Source organism: Gopherus evgoodei, chromosome 1, assembly GCF_007399415.2.
Source record: "Gopherus evgoodei ecotype Sinaloan lineage chromosome 1, rGopEvg1_v1.p, whole genome shotgun sequence".
Taxonomy (NCBI): domain Eukaryota; kingdom Metazoa; phylum Chordata; order Testudines; family Testudinidae; genus Gopherus; species Gopherus evgoodei.
Window position 1 is genome coordinate 129,736,832 of NC_044322.1, and position 18,153 is coordinate 129,754,984.

Sequence of the window (18,153 nt, forward strand, 5' to 3'; positions counted from 1 at the left end):
GTTGCTGATCCCTGATTTAGAATAAGAATTTAAAATGGAAAAAGTTATAAACAGAAGAAAAAATACTACTATTTAATAAAGATTAGCCATGAAGAAAATAAGTTTAAAGAGAATGTATACCTTGGAAAACTAATTTGATTTGTTTTATTGCCAAATTCTAAGCCTGTTTCACCATGATCTGCATTAAAATGGGTCTCATGCTTCAAGAATCAGATTTCCACCCCTTCTTGCTATTTACTTGTATCTTTGCCTTAACTTCCTAGAATCACTCTGTCAAGAAGGTTAATGCAGTTACAGGAATTTGTAAGAGACCATTTCACTCGCACTGGGACAAACATCTGGTTAGTAAGCAATTTTAATGCATAGACTACAAGACATTTTCCTTAGCTAAAAACAGAAGAGGTTTTCATCTGACAAAAGAACATATTACATTGTGACTTACTCATTACAAAGGAAGAGCACAAATAGCTAGAGGGAGATTTATAGGGCCTAAATGTTCTTTCTTAGCCCTATATACATTACACATATCAGATGTAACTCCATTGGATTCCTACTGGTGTAAAACTAGTGCTAGTGCAATCTGAGTCAGGCCCATTATCTTTTAAATATACAACTTTACATGTAGAGTGCCACAGCTGTTTGGAAAATGATGTATAGTTTACATTATGTGCAATCATATATAGGGCAAATTCATTTATTAAGGCAGTAGTTCCCAAACTTGTTCTGCCACTTGTGCAGGGAAAGCCCCTGGCGGGCCAGACCAGTGTGTTTACCTGCTGCATCCGCAGGTTCAACCAATCACAGCTCCCAGAAGCTGCGGTTCGCTGCTCCAGGCCAATGGGAGCTGCTGGAAGCAGCGCGGGCAGAGGGACATACCATAAACATTGTTCCAGCACCCCTACCTCCACTCACAAAACCAATCTCCTGTGTTTTAAAGCAGATACTTTTGGTTTGGAGGATGTGCATCAATTCTACATTGTTTAGAAAAGTAATAGAAAAAAAAAGCAGGCTCCTAAATGTGAAATAAAGCATAAGCCTTGTTTGAGAGCTATGACGAAGCAACCCCTGCATGAACTCCTCATTAGCTATTAAATAAACAGCTATGAGTGGTGTATGAGTGGGCTCAAGGTACATTTAGTTTACTCTAGGTTTTATTTTCTCATTTTTCTGTAACAATGGCAGAACCATCAAAACCCACAGTTTTAATAAACCTGCTCTTACATAATAAAAGCAAATTTCCTCAGAACATACGCTACATATATTTCCCATTTCCCTCAGTTGTTTTGTTCTACAGCTCATTTTGTCTGATTTCAAATAACTGAAACAAAAGAACACAAAAGGTGATTTATTATACTTTTAAGGGAAAAAAAATAGTTACAAGGAAAAACATTTCCAAACAGAAACATCTTCAGTGATGAAACATTTGGAAGTTGCTTCATTATAAAAAAGGAAATACTTGTGAGGGAATTCTGTGATCTTTTTTAAATAGGAGCTTTAGCTGAGAAGGAAAAAAAGGCACTAAATCACTATTCAAAAGGAAAATAGCCTCTATGGTTTCAAAGGAATAAAACCTACCATGCACCTAATACTGGGTCTCTAAAGATTCAGTGGAATTATGATGGCATTAAGAGTCATGTGCTTCCACTGATTTGTGTGTGGAATTACCATTACCAAAACTCATGTTGCTGTCTCATCTTACCTTCTGTAACATCCTCTTCTGATTCATCTCCCACCAAAATTCAACATTTAGTTGCTAAGATAATCTTTCTTCACCACTGCCTTGCACACCACACCCTGTTTCCAGTCCTTTCTTAGGCTCCCTATGTCTTTCCATTCAAGATCCTTGTACTTACTTGAGGCTTTGCCCATAATTACACCCCATTGCCTGCCACTTCCTACCACATCCCCATGGAATCATAAAAGATTAGGGCTGCAAGAGACTTTAGGAGGTCATCTAGTCCAAGACCCTGCTCAAAGCAGGGCCAACACCAACTAAATCATCCCAGACAGGGCTTAAAAACCTCTAAGGATGGAGATTCTACCCATGCTCTGATCACTTTTCTCCCCTTGACTTTGTTTCCACTTGAGAAATTTGGTGCACTACCATCCTACTGGGCCCCTTAACAAGTCTGGAATACACCACCTGGTCAGAGAGTCCCTAACAAGTGAACAGGCAATTACATCACAGCTTGAAGTGATGTTAGTAACAGGAGGAAAATGCCAGCTCCATGGCCTGGCTGGACATTACAGATGAGGAGCCAGAACAGGAGATGCCAGAGAGCTTCCTGAGATCCCAGAACTGCTTCAGAGAATCCAAAGAACCTGACAGAGCAGCATGTCAAATCAGGAAGGAAGAATTGAAATATATAGGCCCTCAACTCCAATTTTATATATGTACTAATCGAGTTTGAGTTTGCAGACTTTAGAGCTGGAAGAAACATTTTCCAGGTTGTAATGAACACCACCATTATTGCTGTGAAACTGGTGGGCATGGATGCATGAGGATAGAATATCCCCTCTCCTTCAGCTTCACCATTCCTCCTCCCAAACATCTGCTTCTGCATGGGACCACTAGGTTTATTCTCCCAAACTCTAAAAAGGTCAGCATTCCCTTACCAAACCATCTCCATGGCTGGATGCATGGTTCCCTGTTTCCTGCAAGTGGTGAAGTGTTCAACATAGTTTAATGGTAGATATCCAGTGTACGAACAGAAGCCACAATGCAACAAATGTGAAAAAAGGATACTGACATAGGATACACTGGACCAAATATTTATGTTATATGTATCTGTCAGACCTTACACCACATCGGAACAGCTATTTAATAACTTGTTCTTATCTAGCTGCTTTTCTATTCTATGCACTAAAAATCATTCTGAGGAAAATTAAGAGCAATCTGATGGATAATTACCACATTTATTGATAGAGGAATTAGTATATATCCTGTACAGTCTCTGGCTAACCATCAAATGCAAGTATTGAAATCAGGCAAACACGCAACTAATTATAGACCTAATTTTCTCTTCTATCACCCCACTTCCCTGCCCATTCCCCCCTCAAGCTCTGTACACTTTCTTTATATTTGTGAAGAAAGTCTAATGCTATACCTTTACCCTTTCTAGTTGCAAAATGGAAGTGCCTTGCAAAAAGGCACTGGAATTCCAAACAAAACAGAAATTTATACTTTTATGATGTTCTTTAATATTCCAAGAGATGAATTAGTCACTGCTGTGGCTTTTAACCCTTTAATTCTGAAGTTTCATGATGGTGATCAGTATTACACCTAGTAACACCCAAAGCAAGCAGGGGGGCTCATGGGGTCTAGGATGGTGAAATAGCTGTCTAACGAGGCAAGGAAAAGAAAACAGAGAATATTGTTTGGGACATGCAGAGGGAAATACAATAGGATTCTGATCAAATGTTTGGTTTCTAGAGAAGAAAACCAAGACTATTTTTAAAGACAAGATAGATTTATGCAGGATTACAATTCCTTTAGATTGGTCTATTTCAGAAGAACAGGGAAATGAGACTTCACATCCAACAATTCTAAAGGGAATGATTTAGGATGACACAGAGTGCAAATGAAGATGGCACAGGTGCCCCAGCAATAGGCTCTTTCACTTATGCCTGCACCAGCAAGCCAAAATAATGCGGATGCAGGATAATGGCACATGTTGGCATGCACTATCTTTCTAGCTCCTTCTTCTGCATTCCAACAATGTTCTACCCCTGCACTTAGAACCAAGGAGATTAATTTTTTATGTGCAAAACATCAATTTTACGTTCCTGCACTATACAAATCTTACTTTCCTTCTAATTTACTCTGTTACCTTACTTATATAAGCCAGTTGGCCTGAATGATTGTGTCTCTAATAGATAACTTGTCAAAATAAAATTTGTGTAAATATTACATCAAATATGCTAGATTTCTATATGAACAAACAATTATTTTCTCTTTCAATGTCTTAATCTAAATCATACAACACACATATAGACTGTGGGGAAGAAGCATAAGAACTGCAAAAAAGTCTTAACCACCAATAAAGCAATCAAAAGTATTTTATAACAATTGTTAATTATTAACATTGCATTAATATATTCACAATGCTGCCCACTATAACTCCCTCGCATTACAAATTATCATCACCACGATGATCATAAAAATAAGTGTTTATCTACCAAATGAGCCACCCCCAGATTGACACTAGTTTTCAGTGATGCTAATCGCTAATATTTGCTCTGTCAGAATCAGTGATCTGCATCATCCATCCCCCAATTCTCCACCTGCTCTTTGGAACTCTGTGCACTGAGCATTTCTAATTTGGGCAGCAGACCTACTGCAGGCTGTGTTAATATAATTTACAGCCTCCAGTGCCACAGCTTGTCTGTCCAGCTGTACATAATTTGCCACAAGTCCTACTGCCGCCTCACTCCACCTTGTATTGAGACCTCAACATTGTTTTCACATACATGACACAAATTGCAACAGGCACACATTATAATCATTACACTAATAATGAACGGCTCTTGCCCATCCCAGGCCTGGAGCACAACTCTGTCCTACCATTCAGTGGTTATATACCTGATTTACAGGAGGCACGCAACCTGGTTAGCATGATCTTGAACTACTACACAGAGCCATTTACTGAAGATGTTGGGTGAGAGAAACAACAAATAAATCCACTAACTGCTGGTTATACTCTGGCTCTTCAAGAATACTGACACTAGGCCCTTACTGCAGATGCCTGAGATATCTCAATTCCCAGAAGCTGAGCAGAAACTATGTTAAGCAAGGAGTGAGATCAGACTCTCTGTTCTTTATTATGATAAAAATAAAAGTGGATATGGCAGATATTGCCAGATTCCTATGGGGGCTTCACCTCTTCTGCAACAATTTATTTGGGCTTCTAGAAAAGTTTTTCAAAATTTCCCTCAACCTAGTGCTCCAATAGGCAGGCACTCTGGAACTGGGTACCCAGAGGGCAGTGCAACATTGTGGAGCAGCACTGGTATGAATGGGGGGCACAACTGCCCCTACAAAACCACAGCTAGTGTGAGCACTGCATCAGTGGTTCAGGTACCAATTCAATTATCACCAATTCAGTTACCAATGCTTTGGGTCTCCAGGGTACACACAGGTTTTGTTTTGTTTTAACAAATCTCAGTAAGATATCATGCAAAGCTCTGGTGCTTGCCGAACAAATGTTTATTATTCATATTAGAGCAACAAATAACAAAATCCTTGAACATAGACAGAGGATAATATATGGTCCTACGCTTTTGAACCATCAGTATTCTGCAGGCTAGGGGAATTTATGGCTCCCTACACCTTCACATCCTGTTCATTTATAATAGCTTTCCAAAAAGAGGGATTGATTTTGCATAAATGAGCTTTTCAGGAGAACAAAAGATTTCTGCTGTTTAAAAAGATGGATTTGGAAGCATTTTAATGAGCTCAGATTAAAATCCAGCCAAAAAGTCCCTCTAAATGGGACCCTGTATATTTCACTCAAATATTGCATATTCCTTATATAGGGCCTGACTTAGTGTCCACTGTATTTTCCAGGAGTCTCTCCATTGACTTCACCAGGCTTTGGATCAGCCCCATAATGCTAATCTTAATCATGCTGATGGCCTATGCTACATCCAGTAAAGAAAAGAGTAGGGAGTTTGTTGTGCATTAGTTGGATAGAGACATTGCTGGCACCCATATATGGCCGTATATAAGAATGAAATATTGGCTGTGCTTACTGGAAATGTGGGTCTGGAAACCTTCCCACAGCCAAATCGACAAAGGCACAATCAAATGACAGAATCTGAAGGAAATTTTATCCCTCTGTAAAATGCAGCTACCTGGCAACATTTTGTATTTATTCCCACGGTGCTTTAAAAAAACAAATGCTTAAACCCTAATGAGGTATACAGACAAGGCTATAGATTTGTAAAAAATTTAAATAAAGGCATTGGAGGTAAAGATGGATATTTACTCATTTTTCCCAGAAAAAGAATTCTCAAATGTACAATTACTACAATATCTGTGATTTCCGAGTAAAACCAAAGTGTAATAGAGAATACACCTGCCCTCTACAAACTGTGCCCTGAAGCCAATAAGTTTTACTCCTCCTAAATAAATGAATCTGCAAGTTTTCCTTTGCAAATTTCACCATTATTTGAAAACAAAAAAATTGGTCTACATATCTGTATCAAATGATATAAAAAATAAACCAGCAACATATGTGTCCATTCCAATTTGTTTATTTGACAATGTAGCTATCAGTTTTTCCTCTAAGTTATATAATATTTTAGCATCTCTAAAACAGGACTTTTGTATTTTATGGTAGCAAATTTATTTAGGGTATCAATCATTATTATATTGTAAATCATCAGTAAGTGTGTGGCACTGAGCAATAGACACATCAGCAGTCTCTGTCTTGAAGAACTTAATGTATTGTACAGTTATTAACAAGTGTTCATTTCTGGAACAAAGGAGTTAAAATAAAGCATTTAACTCATGCTTTAGTACTTATCAGGTATTTCCAGCTATGGTATATAGAAAGATAGGGCAATGCCTGATTGGCTTTTCTCATTTTCAAAGGCCCCAAATATAACTTCAAGCAATAGTGCAAGCGAGCTGGTGATGTTAACCCAGTTCCTTGTGTGGCACCTATATCACAAAACTGCCACGTGATGGCAACAATCAGCATGGCTGGCAGCCCCTGATTTGGCAAGGCCATTGACTAGAATAGCATTAGAGCAAGGTCTATATATGATTTGAGCAAACCTGCTGACTTCATGCTCACTTTATGCCTGCCCCTGATTTAGCACTCAGATACAATGGGGATGAGTGATTTTAAAATGCTTAAATATTAGATGGCCTACACAAAATCTATAATCATGAGACAGGAAGGCTTTTTGATTGATTTACTAGCTTTGTATATTCTTTGGGTTTGGGATTGAAGAGCCGTATCCATTTGTACCAAAAGGGTAAAAAGAGTCACTATTGCTGGAGGAACAAGAAGTTACATACTTTTGTTATTGCGCATTCATATCCAACAAATGCAAATCTGAATGAAACTCTTAGAGAAAGCTACACAGCCACCAATTTATGATAATACAATCATCTCTCAAATGTTAAGTACTTGCTATACTATTGATTTTAATTAATAAAGAACTCAAATGCTTGTTTCATTGATTTTATAATTAATACTAAAGTACTTTTTCATTATAAATAAAACTAATTTAAAGAATTTAAAAGTTGTTATAAAGAGTAGTAAATAAAAGATGAGTTACATCACACTATGTAAGGAAGAATAACATTTGTCAGATTAATAATTTCATAATTAGACATAACCAGGCATCAGTTCATTTCCAAAAAACAGTAATTTTTTACTATATGCCCCTCTTCATCACGTTGTTATAAAAATTACTATATTCTGTCTAATATTTCTATCACTTTCCAACACATTCTAACCAAAATCCCCAAAATAGTTCCATTCTAGTCACAAAAAATTGATACCTTTTAAGAAAGTCATTTTAATAATGCTAGGGCACATGGGTTCTTTCCCCCACTTCCCCCCCTCCAAGTTTGCAGAGTGAATTAACCAGTCCAGTATAATAGCTTCTGTAATATTTTTTCTAATAAGAGTTCCATTAATTTTCTTTTAAGAGGTTCACCAACCCCAAGCTGCAAATCTCAGTGTGCACATAAAGTGACAATGGAGAGATGAGCATGGAAATTCTTACCCTTTTACTTACTGAAGCTATGTTTGGCTGAATACATTTGCTAAAACATGTCCTAACACTCAGGGTGGTGTGTGAGCAGAACACAGCAGAATGTAAGAGCTGTACAAAGTGATCTCAATTATTACAACTCATTTTTAGACAGAGTACAGTAGTGTGCATCTGAACATTTCTCGCTAGGTTTCATTTCATTATGTGAACACATATATTCCATTTGAATAAGCCATGCTATTGGTCTTATACAGATGTAACTGGGAAAAGCAACATCTTCTGGAGAGGCTATTAATGTTCAGATCATCAAGCATGCTATGGTAATAAGTCACTAAATAATATTGTTTGATATAAACTTCCTTTTAAATCTAACAATACAGAAACGTTCCCACACACACGCAAACCCTAAGTTCATTTATTTATAATCCAGGAGATCTGTCCTCATTTTTTTATTACTACCCCCTTCAAAATGATATTTATTTCCTATGAATTGTACTCATTTTTCCCCTATACATTTTAAGTTTTCTTTCCCCTACTCCATCTTCAGGTTATGGAAAACGGACATTAATTACCTACCACTTCTATCATTTTGAGGAACAGTGCCAATAAAACCTTTTTTTCTTCTCAACCAGCAAGCATTTTTTTTCTTGAAATTCAGATCTGGGGACTACTAACCCAAACACAATAGAACTATTAAAAGGTGATAAAGTTGAGTATATAACCCTGTCAGATGTAGGGATCAAAACGGCTTGGAGCATAAATGCTTTACAAACATTGCTTGAGCACACCTGAGCTGAACTGTGACAGAGAATAGCTGCACTTTGAAATGAGATTCCTGATGATCTGAGTGGCTCATTGCCAGCTTCATGTTTATATTTTGGTTTTATTAGGTTTTCCTCTTTTTAGATTCAAAGTCCGGTGTGCATTTGTAATGAATTTTGGTCACACAAAAGAGATTTTGAATATTTGTGCTTTGTGACAAGTCTTCAAAAAGCAGAATGACCAGATCCTATGCTGTTTACAGAGTGGTGCTTTCCCTGTCCCACCCAGTTGGATCTGTTCCTTACATTGTGTGATTCAGCTGTCAAAGAACAGCATGCTTCTTTGAAAAGCCAAGAGGAGGCCATATTGAGAACCTGTCAAAAGCAGAAGTACACACCTTTATGCAGTGTTCAGTTACTTTTTCATGTTAAATAAAGCACTGTTTCCATACGATTTTTTTTTAATTTACAGTTTCTATCAAGCAGCTCTTCCTTCTGCCTCTTTCCTTCCTTTCTAACTTACTTGTAATGACCTTCAGCTGGAATTTGCATAATAAGAAAGCCATTTTTGACAAACCCTTTATCGCTATTTCTTTGAGTCAAAGGGCCTGTTCAAGTTCACTAGTCTAACTAAACAGGCTGAAAAGAGCATCTGTGACAATGAAGCTATGCATGCAGAATTTTTGGTAAATTATCCACTGTATCAATTATCCTGTTTTAATCCAATCCAATATACAATTATCCAACATTATTTAGAAGTTCTATTGAGAAGTATTTTATTTTCTAACAAGAATTGTCTCAACTGATCACTCTGCATTGTTGAAGAAGGAAAAATAATATCCTATGTACTTAGCATGAGGCTTAGAAGATGTCTGTGTTTATAGTGTACGTACTAGCATTTTGTAATATTTAACTTTGTGTTGTAATGTTACTATTTAAAAGAATAGTAGGTAAATCATCAGTCTCAATTAGAAATGTTAGCATTCTGAAATGTTACAAATCCTATGCAGATAACAAAATAAATTATATGCACCTGATCTAAAGGCCACTGAAATCAGTGGAAAAATTTCCACTGGTTTCAATGGGCTTTGGATCAAGCCCTAGATGAATAACAGGATCAAAGAAATATATTTTGGATGCCAAAACCAGTTTCAGTTATGATACCTAGTATAGCCCAAATACAAACAGGCTGATGGTAGTTGCATTTGTGTGTTATCTATGCACGCAGAAGAGAAAAAAATAAACGTGACTTGTAAACAAAAGAAAAATAATTCTCAATTGCTAAGAACCAGTATGTTAGAATTAAAGGTTCAATTATCATAAATATATCTTGTCATGAAATGTACTATTCTAATACCATCAAAAGGTTTTGCTTACATAAATGACCTATTCGTAAGTCATAACATTCATAGTACCTTTTCACATCCACAGTACCTAACGATTAGTTGGAACAGGTTTGTGACTAATAGTATACAACCCTGTCTCCAGCAGCATAACTTAAAAGAATTACAGCAACCCTCTTGAAAGCAGTAATATGTATAGACCATTCTGTAAAAAATATTAACAGATGTGGCAGATATATTTTTCATAAATAAAAAAAGATTAATTTTAAGTATGAAACTAGCCCACCTGTGTAAACCTGAGTTTTTTATCCACTTAATTACAATTGATTAATGTAATTATCAACGCTCTATGGTAACACAAAAAGTTATTTTCTTATATTAATAATAAGTCTTATAATGAATAAATATAATTTGTATTGCATGGGATATAGATTACCACCCTTCCACCAAGCTGAGATGATTTCAGTTTGCAGAGAAGTCCATGCTACATGTGTGTGTGTGTCTGTGTGTGTACATATATATATTTATATATATATACACACACACGCTGAATGGAAATCTCCAGTGCGTGTATGTGATTGATATATATATAGATATATAGAGATATATATATATCCCTTTCCTCTACTTACAGGAAGATACTCCTAACACTATTAATCATTTGGGATCAAAATACAGCCTAGATTTAAGGATATTTTTCTCCAAAAAATTGATGAAGCATGATTATGGAATCAATAAATGTTTCCTTACTTTTTAAATACAAAGTATCAAAGATGAACATTTGTTTACATCATTGTGGTTATAGTAAACATCAACACCCCAATAAAACCTATGGACTCAAAAAGTTTAAAATAAAGCATTAATGTAATAGATTAAATAGCCACATCAGTCTCTGACTCTACTTATTGAATTACCGGACTGTTACAGTTTAATCCGGAAACTTGATCAATCTAACAATATATAGATAGGGACTTTCATATTTCATTCCATTAGCCATCCTTTGACAGAAATTGCTGTTGCTTGTCTCAAACACATCCAGATTCTGCACTTTTTTAAAACTTTTCCTTAAAACCTTACCAGTTCCCTTGCTTCTGAGGACTACGCAAAGGAGGGAAGCTAGAGGTAGGAAATGCTTCCTGGATGTTGAACCATTTGAAATCCAACATGATTTTGTAGTTTTAAAACATACATGCAGTTGGGCTTTTAAGATACAGAGGTGGAACCCATGGAAATAAAACATTTCAAGCAATTGACCAAATTTCAAAAATAAAATTAAAAGTCACTAGGAAGTATACACACTACCACCTTGTGGAATTTTCTTGCAAGAACAGCACCTGCTTGTTTCCACAAAGTTATTTTTCCCTACTTAATATTAAAATTAGTTTAGTTTCAGGGATAGATAAGGGTTCTATTATTACTAGTTTATTTTATGAAAACAAAGGGTAGGCCCACAGCGCAGATGATTAACTTATCTCTTGGGTTTCTTTATTTTCCTCTCTCTTGCTCACTCTAAATAATTGTCCTGGCTCTAAATGATAAAATAATCATAATAAATTATAACAATGAATCAAATGTAGCCTTGTCTCAATGTATCCCAGCACCGGGGGAGGGCAGGATGGGGAGATCTTTCCTGCAAGAGGAAAAGGGTAAAACAACCACTTGTGAAACCTGCAGCAGTCAGAGCGTCTGCTGGAGACAGGACAAGGAAAAGGAGATACAGTTTCTTCCAGCTGAGCCAAATCCGCTGAAAACAAGGGCACTGTTACCCTCAGGTGGGTGCTAGCTTCTAGGCCGTCCCCTTGTTGTGTCTGGACTGGAATAGCTGGCAGGAGAAGTCCGAAGGACCCGGGCACAGAGTGGCCACTGAAGGATGCTTGCCGTGGCTTCTACCCCTCCCATGGGGCAAACTGAGCTCTCTGCAGTCAAGGCAGGCGTTGGACACCTGGCAATTAGCTGGGGCCTGGGAGCTGGGGTGAGGTTGATGCAGAGAAAGGCAGCACAGACCGAGGGACAGTTTGCACTGGGGACGTTGGGCAGTCAAGGCTAAGGGACTCGTGGCCAGGAGGAAGGAACTTACTGGCATTGCAGCTTGCGGGGCAGGTTGCCGGAGAGGGAGCTGAGTTGCCGTGTGCGGGGCGGCTGGGAAAGCTGGGGATGTTTGCCTGAGGCAGCCCCATCACCTGGCTCAGCTAGATGAGGGCTAGGCGGTGTAACCTGGGGAGGGCCAGATGTGGGGAGGGGTGCGCTGCGGTGTGTGCTTGGGGCTATTGAGTTTCGGGGTGGGCAAGGACCGTGTCTGCAGCAGGAACGGCTAGACAGTGGCTGCAGTGAGTACGGGAAGGGGAATCGCTCTGCTACCCGCCCCCTCCAGAAAATCCTCCTCTTGCAACCGGGACCTCAGCAAGGCTCAGCCTCTCCCCCCCCCCACCAGCCCACACGCCAGCAGCGTTCGCGGGGCGGGGGCGGCCCGGGGGAAGGAGCCTGGCGCAGGGTCTGGCTGAAGGGAGGGGGAGGTAGAAGTTCCGCGGCTGCTCTCGCTGCGCCCCCCGGCTGATGGCTGCGGGAGGGACAGATCATCAATCACAGCACCCTGCAGAGGCAATGGGTGGGGGAAACAGGGAAATGGGGCCCTGCAGTGCAGGAAGGGTGGGCAGGCAAGGGCGGCCCCGGGGGGACGTGGGCACAGGGCTGGGCAGCGGGGGACGGGGAGGGGAGGGGGAGCCTAACTTCCACCCGGAGAGCGGGGAGGCGGCAGGTTTGACAGAGAGTTTGGGGCAGCAGCAGTTTCCCGTGGGGAAGGTGCAACCCGGGGCCAAGGAGCGCGGAGACACTCCACATGGGGCACCCCCTCACACAACCCCAGCACTGCCCCCTAGCCGCGCGTCAGCCCCCGAGCCCCAGCTTTGCAGAGAAGCCGATCCCCCTCCCCCTTCTCCCTCCGGAGGCTTCCTCTGTCCCCCTTTATTTCTCTCTTTACACTCGCGGTTTTTTTTGTTGCTGTTATTGTTTTGGGTTGTTTTTTTTTGCATCGCCGCTTCTCCCTTTGCCTACCCAGCCAGCCAGCCACCCTTCTTCGCGAGTGCCAGGCTCCAGTCCATCACGTGTGAGAACCCATGCATCACAAAAGCAGGCATTTTACCCGAGCCCAGCCGCTGAAGAAGAAAAGAGGGTGAATCGCTCCATAGAAGAAGAGCCAAGCTGTGGGGTTTGCTTTTTTTTAAGGAAGGGGACACCGCGAGGTTAAGCCAAGCCCGCCCTACGTGCCGGTTCTGTAATTCCCTCCACACCACTGATGCACAGAGGAGGTCCTGCTCCTTCCACTGCCTCTGATCTCGTTTGCAGGAAACTAGCTTTGCTCTTTCTCTCGCCCCGTACTGCAGATATTCCCCCCAAACACACACACACACACTTTTGTTTATCGGTCTGTTAGGCAGAGCTACTTTGTAAACATCTCACACAGAGCCCCAGAGCCTTTTCAAATAGCTGATTGCACCAAAATGCCTCCAAACAAATGATGGTCCAGGGGAAGACAAATTCTAGATCTGTAGCTGCACAGATGACATGAAGATAGCCTATGATGGGGAAGAGGACAGAAAAAGTATAGCCTTAAAAATGATGGGGAAAGTAAAAACATAAACGACTGCAGCAAACTGACTACCCTCTGCCTCAGAACTCCCTCCAGCCCCCGCAAAAATGAACATGAACACACAAACCTTAAATCTACTATACCTACCTTAACAGTGCTACAGCTGCAGCTGCACGGAGGTCCTTTTTTACTCAGCCAAATTCTTCCACGGAATCCTGACAGGATATCAGACAACAGGAATTATTCAAACAAGGCTCCCTTCTGTTTTTTGGAATCCAACGCGATTTTCTTGTCCAAAGGAATGCAACGACCACAAAAAAATAAAAATAAAAAAGCAACAACAACGCTGGATTTGGAGGAAACTGGCGCTTACTGTGGTAAACGACCTACATTCAGGAAGCAAATTCATTACAAAATCAGTGCAAGAGGGAGAGTTGGGTTTGTCAGTAAGAGCTCTGATTGCCTATGCAGAGACACAGAGACAGGGAGAGAGAGGCTGATCTGCAAGAAAAAGAGAGATTGAAGAGGGAGAGAGGTCCAGGCTGTACCAGTCTCTCTCCTTCTGCTATTGGACCAAACTGAATGAAATTTACAAAGCCAGCAGCCAATAGATCTCTGCAGTCTGCCCCATCACTACAGAAACCATATCTACATCTACAACCTAATGCAAAGAGCATCTAATCCTACTGCAAACCAGCTGTAACAAAATTATCAAGGGTGCCTGTATGATTGAACAGATGGGCATTTTACACATGTAGAAATAAATGTAGAGAGGCAAATCACAGCGATACTTCCATTGCTTTTTTCTATCCCAACATCTTAAACAACAAATCCATGCTTTTTTAACCCATTAAAGCTGAGATTTCTATAATGTTGAGCAGTGTTTAAAGTAGCAGCAGTGGACCTCTTTCAGTGGTTATCAAACTTACCAATGTTAACTTATGTGAGGCATGGCTAGAAACATAGTTAAGCATCCTGTAAAATAAATAACCCCCAAAAGATATGTGGGGAGATAATGTCTGTGGTTTTGTGTATTTACATATGTATGAGTAGGGTCAACAATGTAATCAACAGTCCTGGTCTATGCTGTATTCTGATATCATTTAAATGAATTGTAAACCCAGGATATCTTCTTATTCATTTATCTTTGACATGTACTGTGAATGGTGGAGGAACAAGCAAATGGCCTTATGTTAATTCATATAGTTAAGCACTGGTGATGGACCTCCTTCAAAGTCATGGTAATTATCTTTTGTTCCCCGAGGGATTCCAACTTATCAAAAAAACATGAAATTGTATAAAAGATCCTTGGGTCCTGATTATATCATCTCAGATCTGCATAAGCTTCGTCAGGGGAAGTTTAAACTCTTTGCAACTACAACCTTAATGGACTGAACTCATGTCTGTATGAATATTGATCTTTTAACCATACTCTCTCTCTCTTGTTTTTGTAATAAATTTTAGTTTAATTTATAAGAATTGGCTGTAGCATGTATTTGGGTAAGATCTGAAACATTCATTAACCTGGGAGGGAATGTGTCTGATCCTTTGGGGATTGGTAAAAGCTTTTCTTTTATATGATGAAATAAGATTTACAAAAAAATTCATCATTTTTGATGTAGGTATCTGAATGGAGGCCTGAGGCTGGATCACTTTAAGGGAACTGTGTTGTTTGAAATTCTGAGTAACCAATAAGGCAATAAAGAAGCTGTTTTATGCTGGTTTGGTAAATCCAAGTATTGGAATATTCACTAGCTTTATGGGGATTGTCTGCCCCCTTCTTTGCAGTTCACCCTAATTGCGTGACCATAGCTGGCTCCTCACTAGGACCCTGGTCACAACTTACAATGACTGAAAGGAATAATATAACTGAGTAACAATCACTGCCTGTTTTACCAACAGCACAGTAGATATTTATTTAGATATATTTCCATGTAAGAAGGTGTAATGTGCATGTTTTGCTGATCAGAAATATTATTTTGAAGGTCAAGTGCAAGAGCTGGATAAGTAGCAATGTGGTTAGTGCTGGTACAACCGTGAGTCTCAGATTCACTTCCTGGATCTCACTTTTTAGGCCATCAAAAGGACAGAGTTGTGCAAAAGGTGCATGCTCAGTCCTGGAAACACATATGCCATGCTTCACTCTGCAGTGACTCCCCCTGGTCAGAATAAGAGTGGCACAGAAGGTTGACAACAACAATATGGGGCCTTGAAGGTGGTAACAGGAATTGAAACAAGATGTTATTTGGGAATATCCACACTAACCTCTGGAACAAGCAAAGGACAATGGGGAAAAGGTGTCTTAAATTTTTTTTCATACATGGAAACAAAAAGTCAAACACACACCTGGGAGAGATTTCAAATCACAAAACAAAGCTAGACTTTAGAAACGGCAAATACATTTGACACCCTAAAATACTAGAAAATCAGTCATTCCTTTAGTTACCTGCTGGATCTCTAGTTCAGGACTCTGTTTCTTCTGCCATAGCTGATTATGTCAGACTATTAAACTAGAGCAGAGTGTGTCCTGCTTTCTCAAAACTAGAGTTTGTCTGTGATATTGGCTTAACATTCCTACTCCTTCACAGTTTTAAGTGACAGAGGGATATATAGAATCTGGAATTCAGGATCTAGCAGAAAACAGTTGGCCTAGTTATGCATCTGTTCTGCACATGCAGTTCCTGCAGCATCACATCATAAGAAGAATGTTTTGTTTTTCAATGTACTTCAAATTAAAATGAAGTACAAGCATATTCATGCTGACTAGAACAAAACATTTTAATGGATACCATACCCACAATAAACTGCTAACCAATTTGTGCACATAAATCCTATTCTTTCCTTTAAAAATCATTATTTTAAATGATTTCATTGTAATTTGATTTACTTCTTTTAAGTAATTCTTAACAGGTGTGTGTGCAAGTGAGTTGTACAGTTTTTGTTATTTTAATAAAGCATCCAGGAATGTACTCCCAATCATATTGCCTCATTAACTAAAAATGTTTGACACATTATAGAAAAGATGTCATTTTGTATTGCCATCTGTCCCAAATTTTGCAGGACAGTCTTTATTTTGATAATTATGTCATCCATCATACTAGATAAATTTGCAGGATATTTATGCAGTATTTAATCTGATTAATGATCTCCCACCTTTGTCAACATATCATGAAGCAATTTATTATACATGTTACCACAGGACTAGTTCCTAACAGTGACAACTCTGCATCCTAAAGGATCCACAAGTGGATAATACTGGTAAACTTTCTATAGACTTTAGATTTACACAAACTTTACATTTCATGCACCCTCAATATACGGTAACTCCTTAACATCAGACAACAAAACTACATAATGGTTTAGGCCAGAAATGTCTCCCTCCACCCCCAGGTAATTGCAGAGGGAATGTAAGTGGACAGAATATAGTTACTGAAGTAGAAATTTGACTGAAACAATGGGGTTAACATTCGTCCATTTACCAAAAATGGAATGGATTCTTAATAATTGGAAGATGGCATCTTCAGCAGAAGGTTGCTCTTTAGCAGTGTTCACAGGCACTGGAGTATTGATAAGTTGGAGACAAGGGCACTGCGTATTGAATCACCAGCATTTAGGAGGTATAGCTTTGGATTAATTTAGCTTGCAAAATTACACAATTCACCAACAACAGGTTCTTTACCGAGGAGGCTTCATAAGTTTATTCTTAAGAATGATATTGGGGGTGAGAGACATAAAGAACCATAAAAACTTTATTTAATAAACCAAATAACTCCAAACATAAGCATTTTAACAATAAGAAAATAGATACACAGACTGTACCAACCCCCAATGCTGCCATAGTCATAACCCTATGGAAACAAAGAAAGAAGAAAACAGTAAGTGGATACCATCATAAGTAGATGTGAAGCTCAGGCATCTGCCATCTTGTCACCTTGATGAACCTACTAGAGCAGTGGTTCTCAACCTGCAGCCCATGAGCCGCTTGTGGCCCATTCAACACACACCTGCGACCCATGTGACATCCTTAGAGCTGCGTATGTGGCCCACAATGGTAAACAAGTTGAGAATCACTGCACTAGAGGTTAGACATACACTTTATTTTATACCCCTTGTCCCATACAACCTGTAGCCTATAGAGATGATGTCAGCTTATGCTGAGGCCTAGTAGAATATAAATTAGTGAAGTGAGACAATTCAGAGGCAAAGTAGCCCCAGGTCATGTTGTAAACATGTTTTGCTCTTAATGGGTGTTTTATAAGTTTTAGATAAAATGTTAATGTTTTGGAAATAGATAGTTATTGGTATGGCATTTACATAGATGTTAATTATAATTATGCTTAATGTTAAACAGCCAATGAGAGAGCAGAAAATTTTAATTATGATTAAAAAGGTGGATTGAATGCTAATTAATTAAAGAGTGTTATTTTAATTGATTTTAAAAAGGGCAGCAGGCTGATTTTAGTTGCCCATCCACCATTGATGGATTATACCGATTCTTCCCATTCAGAGACTGATCCCCCTGGATGCATCATTTCATTTTAGAATGTGAGTATAAATGCAGTGCATGGTAATATTGTAGTGCCTGTTTGCTATAATTAACCGCTTTATTTTAAATAATGTCTTTAATTTTATCACTCATGTCATTCACAGTCCTCCACTAAATTACATTATCTGTAACTGCCCTGAAGGCTTGAAATTCAGCTGGGTTTTATTCCTTACCTTTACACTACCA

The 18,153-nt window shown here is 39.1% G+C and overlaps 1 protein-coding gene across 3 annotated transcripts in view; it reads right to left on the minus strand.

Moving 5' to 3' along the window:
- NLGN4X (neuroligin 4 X-linked) overlaps positions 1-14,793 on the minus strand; it is a 290,649-nt gene extending 275,856 nt beyond the window's left edge. For all 3 annotated transcript variants that reach the window (XM_030572254.1, XM_030572234.1, XM_030572244.1), the window contains exon 1: positions 13,569-14,793. The gene's annotated coding sequence lies outside the window, so the exon portion shown is untranslated. The remainder of the gene's footprint in view (positions 1-13,568) is intronic.
- Positions 14,794-18,153: the final 3,360 nt, after the last annotated feature.